The sequence below is a fragment of the Lathamus discolor genome, chromosome 2 (genome assembly GCF_037157495.1).
Source record: "Lathamus discolor isolate bLatDis1 chromosome 2, bLatDis1.hap1, whole genome shotgun sequence".
NCBI classification, from domain to species: Eukaryota; Metazoa; Chordata; class Aves; order Psittaciformes; family Psittacidae; genus Lathamus; species Lathamus discolor.
The window spans coordinates 57,575,655-57,582,518 of record NC_088885.1 but is presented as its reverse complement, the minus strand read 5'-3'; the positions used below and the strand labels follow the sequence as shown (position 1 = coordinate 57,582,518).

General features: G+C 50.6%; 1 protein-coding gene across 2 annotated transcripts in view; it reads left to right on the top strand.

Annotated features, from left to right (window-relative positions):
- Positions 1-289: 289 nt before the first annotated feature.
- GJC2 (gap junction protein gamma 2) overlaps positions 290-6,864 on the top strand; it is a 38,368-nt gene continuing 31,793 nt past the window's right edge. Inside the window, exons 1-3 of one of the 2 annotated variants that reach the window (XM_065666946.1) lie at positions 290-458; positions 2,784-2,860; positions 5,641-5,743. The gene's annotated coding sequence lies outside the window, so the exon portion shown is untranslated. Of the gene's footprint in view, positions 459-2,656; positions 2,861-5,640; positions 5,744-6,864 lie in introns of those variants that run through there. The other variant, XM_065666947.1, reaches the window with a different exon arrangement.

Genomic DNA, 6,864 nt, shown 5'->3' with positions numbered 1-6,864 from the left:
TAGATAGAGTGAAATTCTTTCTACTGTCAGGAGGTTTGTGTTGCGGTGTTCTAGCTCTGGTTAAACGAGCAGGAAAACCCTCCCCAGCTTTTTACTTCACATCTGGCTTTCTCCATGCTGACAGTGTGCATCGCTCTATCGCTCTTCATAGCGAGTAACTAACTCTGATTTTATTTATTTATGTTTTTCTGAATCGGGGGGTTTTGCTCTGAGGAATGCATTTGCAATGGGGAAGTGTCCCCTCTAGATGGCAGAAACGACAGCAGGAAAGTGCCGGCGCAGCAGAAGGCAGAGGTGAAGGACAACGGCGCTGGCCTCAGTCCGGTGGTCCGCAGCCACCGTGCGGGACCTGTGGTGCTGTCACCAGATGGAAATGCCCCGCTGCTGCCTGCTCAGGCCCACCACCAACACCCCGAGAGCTGCGTGGAGCCCAGCCTTCAGGGGTCCTGCCGGGAGAGGTGAGTGCACCCGGGAATGGAAAAGGACAATGCTTCAGCCGTATGGAAAATGCAAGTAATTTAGATCTCTGCATCCCCCTTTTATGGTGGTAACAGAGAGGAAAGTGCTAAATAGCCCACCCTGTGCCGGGTGACCTGGTTTGAGCGGCTGCTGCTGTGTCTGACAGACTGAAGCAGCGAATGCCTGGATGCCCGGCGCTAATGCGAGGTGACGGGGTGGCCGTGGGGACAGAGATGGGTAGCGGAGCGACTGGGAGTGCGTTGCTGGAGCTGGGCTGGTTGCTGAGCAGGTGATAGAGCTGTGGAGCATCTCTCATGGGTTGTTTCCAGGTGCTGTTGGCAGTGCCCCTCTCATGTTTGGTGTTTCGGAAGGGCCATGCTGTGCACCTAATCTCATGACTGGGTAGGTGAAGGCACCTGTTGAAATGAGTTTAATTCCTGCATCCTCAAAACCAGGATGTCTCTCTTATTAGACTGTTGCATTTGCAAACATAAATCCTCCTCTGGATCTGTATTTTCAGTACCAGCTCACTGGGGATGCAGCCATCCTTGGAGCAAGCAAAGACCGTGCTGAGCATCACCGACGACTTTAGGGTCCTACACAGCCACAAATGGCAGCTCCCAGTGCGGCTGGGATGGAGGGACCAGAACTAGCAAAGCAAGGGTACAGATATCTCCTTACCGGGATTCCCTGTGATTAAAGATGGTCCCCCAGGATCTGCGTATTTCCTACCTAGGATGTGTTCCAGACAGGAAGGTGCTGAACATACCAGCCAGGAGGTTTAGAGTATTTTGGGGTGAACGTGGAAAGCTAGCGCTGTCAAATGTGCTTTTGCTTAGCTGTCCCAACAGCCATTAAAAACTTCATCACCTTGTGTCATGGACCACAGGGGTGAATTTCTGCCCCTGAGTGTGGCTGTGATTCTGGCTGAGATGTTGGTCAGTTGCTCCATCCCAGTACACCCAAGTGAAAGCATGGGCTTGCTCCTGGGTTGCTTGTGGACATGTCAGAAAAAAAAAGGAATTTCAGATGTTCACTGTTCCTTCATATCAGAGTAATACGGGACAGATGATGTTAGCTTTTTTCAGCTTTGAAAGGTACTTTGGGAAGTGTGGAAGCAGCTCATCCCACATCCCTGCAGAAGGATGATGCTGGGAGAGGAAGGCTCATCTGCATCAGTAGGATGTGCGGGATGGTACAAGATGGACAAATGCATGAGGGCAGGCAATCCCTAAAGCCAGTGCCCAAACCATGCTGGGGGAAGCCATGAAAGGCAGGAGCAGCACTCCAGGATAGCTTCAGGCAGCCCAAATTACCCCAAAGCCCATCCGCCTTGGCTCCTTCCAGCATCATGTCCCCTCCAATGATCCTACAGTCCAGAAACTTGTCCTTGCCTTGGCTTTTCTTAGTAACTCTGTGCTTTTGGAGGCAGCTCTGATTTTCAAGCTTGCTTCCGTGCCACTGCAGAAAGGCACCGCAGGGCAGAACCGGCCTGGGAAATAATTGGGCAGCCGGTGCATAAAATAAGCAACAAGGAAAAAAAAAGTAGGGAATAACTGATTTTGTTTGCCCATCAATGCCCAGCTCAGTCTGTGTGCAAGCTTCCAATTGCAAACACTGGGAGATATAATATCCTGAGTGCTGAAGTGTGATGGGATATGCTCGCATTGGCGCACAGGGATGGCATGTGATGGATAGGGCTGCGGCTACAGTGACCTGAGTGCTGTCAGAAGTAGTTACTTGCGGAGAAAATCCTTATAGTGAGCTAGCCTGGGCTCCTTGTGTGTATTTAGGACCTTCTGGAGAGGTGCAGCACATCAGTGGGGTTGGTGCTGGCTGGACCCAGCGCAGCTGCAGAGTCCGAGGTCAGCAGTTATAGCTCTTCTGGCAAATCCCATTTTTTCCTATATCCGGTGCCTGCATTTCCATTGGTATGCAGCAGACCTCTTCTAGGAAATCATCCAGCAGCCTGCATGGCCTCACATCGGAGCTGAGAGCCTTATTGCAAGGGATTCAGAGTCACCCCTCTCCCTGGGGTCACCCCTCCATCAAAGCTGCGGGGTGAGACCTGCTGGTGCTCCCTGACCCCCTGTGGAGCAAAATCCTCTGACATATCACAAGCCATGTGAAGCCAGCTGACTTTGCATTGGAGCAGATGAGGAGCGTGCCCATGGGATCGGGGGCTTGCTGGGATGGGGATGGAGGAATGCAGCCATGCCAAGACTGTGAGCTTATTTGTAGGGCCTGCAGCTGAGACTGGTTTTATACTGGGTGATGTGGTCCTTGTCCAGGGATGCTGATGCCCTTCTCATGTTCTCCCATAGGACAGCAAGGTGACCATCACATGCCCGCTGCTGCCTCACACTGAGACACCCACCAGCACCACCAACACTGACAACAGGTAAGTCCTGCAGAACCTCAACAGCTCATAACATTCCCCAGGTCTAGCTGACCCTTATGGGGCCTGACCTGACTCATGCTGGCACCCCTTGGCCAAGACATCGCTGCTCCAGGACGGGTTTTCCCTGACTGCACTGCTGCTGGAAAGCAAGCTGTGGGGAAGGATCGAGTTTTCTCTCTAGCACAGGGTACTGGGGAGCTGCCCATTGGAACTTGGTGCTCCAAGGTGCTCGTAGGAGTCATGCAGTCTCCAGCTCTGTCGTCTCTTGTGAGAATAAGTGCCACCCTGGCAGCAGGACTGTGAGCTGGGGTGCGCCTGCCTTGCTGGGCACTGTATTTGGGTCAGCCTCATCGACTGGATGTGCAACTGTGTCATCCCTGGAGAGCGCGGGATGCCAATCCATAAACCCGACTGGCTCTGGATGGGGTGGCATGCACATGAAAAGCACTGGCTGAGGAAAAACGCCGGCACCAACACTGTGTTCCCCATTTCACGAGCTCAGCCCTGCTCTCAGGCTCCAAAAATGGGCAGAACCACGGGATATCCAGTACAGGCTCAGCTTTTTCCAACAACAGCAGCTGTGACTCTGCTCATCCAGGATGTGGCTCCAGCCCTGTAAATAGCCAGAAGCCATCTGCAATTCAGATTGTGTGCAGCGGCAACTGGTACAACTGGACGCTGGTGAAGTCGGGGATGCATCCCCTTCCTGACACCTGATTTCTCCCTCCCCAGGCACTAAAGGAGGGAGGAGCAGGATGTTTTCCTGCATTTTACTTTCCCTATCCTGGCTGGATGCGAGGAGGTGATAAAATGAAGGCTGAAAAGGTGAAACAATGGTTCGCAGTTGAACTTGCAAATATATATATATAATTTCATCACCCCACAGAGGACATTATCGTATTGAACTAGGAGCCTGGTCCAGTAGGCACAGGGAAGGATGGAGCAGATGGAGTATCCATCCTCCCAGTGACCAGTCGTCAGTCCAGCATTGATTTACAGATACTCCCTTGAAGCCCTAGGGATTACTGCTCTTGTCAAGCAAGTCTTACTGATAGAAAGCAAAGCATCTCGATGGTGGGCATCCAGCTGCAGGGATGTCCCTGTCTCCCTAATGCAAAGCCAGCACAGAGGTGGTGGGGACTGAGCCCTGCTGGGAAAACTCCCAAAACCCAAGTGCAATGCTTCAGTCCCCTGTGTTACAACCAGCAATGTGCTGAGCTGGGTATACTGGGTATAGGCTGAGGAAAAAAGGGGAGGCTGGTAATTCTTCCCAGTTAGACGGAAGCTTGAGCTGGATCCCTTGCTTCTGAATGCGGTGGTGGCCCTATGGATGCCTCTCAGATGTGGCAGAGTGGACTGGAGAGCAAAAACAACCCCGAGTTTGAGGTGGAGAGGGGCGATTGCTGTCACTGCCCACATAGGTGGGGTAATCACTGCTCCCAGGGTGACGTAGCCGGCATCTGTGGGGTGAAAGAGTTTGTCAGGCTGTTCCCCCGAGCGAGGAGGATGATCTCACATGGTTCATTGGTTCAGTATCTGACTGCTAATTATTACAGTAGCTTGACCTGTGGAGGCCAGCAAGCCATAACGCCTGCAGTTATCTCAGCCAGCATCCTTGTGGCCTCAAACCTAGGCTGAATGTCCCTTCTGCTCTGTCCCAAGTGCTTGCCTGTACACCCTGCCTCTGCCTGCATCCCCAGGGAGCAGCACAGCTCCAGCACAGCAGCTTTTCCACTTAATTTACCTTTATATATATTTGAATGTACTGCATTTTGTTTTATCCCATGTGCCCTCCAAAGCATGGGTGCTGCTGTTCATTTGGGCCATCATACTACAGCTTTCACCCCACTGGCTTTAGGACCTGCTCTCAGCCTGCAGATACCAGGGCTGGCAGGTAGAGGCAAAAATACAAGACAGCACTGCTGTGGGGGCATATCTGGGCTCTGCACTGGTTTCATTGCTGAAATCCAGTCTGATCCCCCTTGTCCTATCCACTGTGGTTATAGGGAAGGAATTTCACCAGTGTTCTTGAGGCACCTTCTGGTGTTTCTAAAGACAGGCAAAATCTCCTGTTGTGCCTTCTCATTTTCTTGGCTGCAGCAAAAGTGCTGCCTCTCTGGTCCCTGGGTGCTGCTGAAAAGGGTTTGGTCCCTTTTTCTCAACACTTTCCCATTTAATAGTTACATTTATGAACAAGGACTCCCCTGCTGTTCTCCAGCCTGACCAGACACAGCTCAGCCTCTCCTTATGCATTTCATCCTCCAGCTCTGTCCACCTTGGTGGCCACCACCAGACCCTCTCCAGCACCTCAGTGTGCTTCTGTAATGGCTGCACTGGAAGGATCCCTACAGAATAACACCCAGAGCATCCCTCAGTTTGATCAGTGAGCTGTTAACACCAGTTCTCAACCCATCTTCGCATCACTATCATACCCCAATGTATTTTATCTAAGGTCCCATTTCCTTCCTCTCTTGTGGGAACCTTACACCCGGCAATAGCACAATGGTGCTGGCAAGGTAAATCTGAGCATCTCTCCTGTGCCCAGCTCTGTTATCCCACCCTAGGAGGAAAACAAAGTCTCCTGCTCCTCTCCAGTCGGAGGATGAAGCCTTTTGGGAACTTGCAGAGTAGCAGAAGCTTCACCCGCTGTGACTGCATGCAGGAGCTGCAGCTCTGGAGGGGACAATGATGGCATTGAGCACGGGTGCTGAAATGCTGCTGTATTGTGCCTGGCAGAGAGATGCCCGGGAATAATCACCTCCTCCTTGGCTTTGTTGCAGGGCTGTGGCCGGTTGCACTGCAGGGCTTCTCCTCCACCAAAGGTCTCCGGTTATGCAGTGAAGACCTGCAGCTCAGACGCACCTCTTTTCCTGGCTGTGAAAGGTATGGCTCATCTAATCACCTCCTTACCAAGACGTGACTCTGGGGGTATCACTGGGAGAAAATGGGGATTTTGTGGGCAAAAGAATGATTTGTTCCTCATCCTGGGGGACTATGTCACTCTTTCACTAATCCTAGTAATATATTTTGTATAAATTATATATATTATATATAGTATATATAGTATATTTTTAATATATCACATAACATATAAAGTCAACATCGAGAGCTGTGCAGATTGTCTTACTTCATTTTACGCCTATAAAATAAGTGTTTAAGCCACAGAAATCCAACTCCACTTGGAGTCTGGGCAATCCCTTAAGATTTGGATCCAGGGCTTTGCTTGACACTGTTATTAACAAGGCTGGATGAGACTTGACTCTGGGTCCGCAACAGTAAGCTGAGATTTTTTGGTTTAGAAGCATATTTAAGATTGTTTTCAAGTTGGGCACCTACAGAAGGATTTTCCTAAATAGTTTCTGGTGGATTGTCCATTTTTTTTTTTTTTTTTTTTTTTTTTTTACCCAAAATCTTCTTGAAAGCGTCTGATTTGGCTGAAGTTTTGGCTTGTGACTGTGTCAAGGGCAGCACCAGATGCAGGAGCAAGCACTGCAGCAATGCCTCCCTTCTCCCGCCTCCTCCATCCCTGGGGCATCTTATGAGCTAATTTCCCCTTCTGGGAGCACATACCCCCTGAATTGTCAGCCAGGCTGCTTCCCAGCTGGTTCATCCCCTAGCGCAGCTGGACAGAAGAAAACCACTTGAAAAGTTAAATAAGAGGATGGAAACTTGGCTGCCCCGTTCAGCTGTGCTGTGGAGCAAGGATATCCCTTCTCCTTAAAAACAGGAAAAACAAGTTACTTTGAGGAGTTGCACATGGTGGGTGCTACTTGAGGGGCATGCATGGGGTCCCTGTAGATTAGGAGATTCAAGAACCCCCAGATTGTAAAGTGTTAGAGCCACCTTCATACTGGATTTGCTAAGTTTTGGAAGGGGTTCTTTAATTGTAGCGAACAAAACCTTGCTGATTTGGACTCCTGGAAGCCAAATTTTGCCTCGCAGCACGGGGCCTTTAAGGAAAACATCAATTATTGTGAGATCAGCCATAAAATCATGCAAGCTGG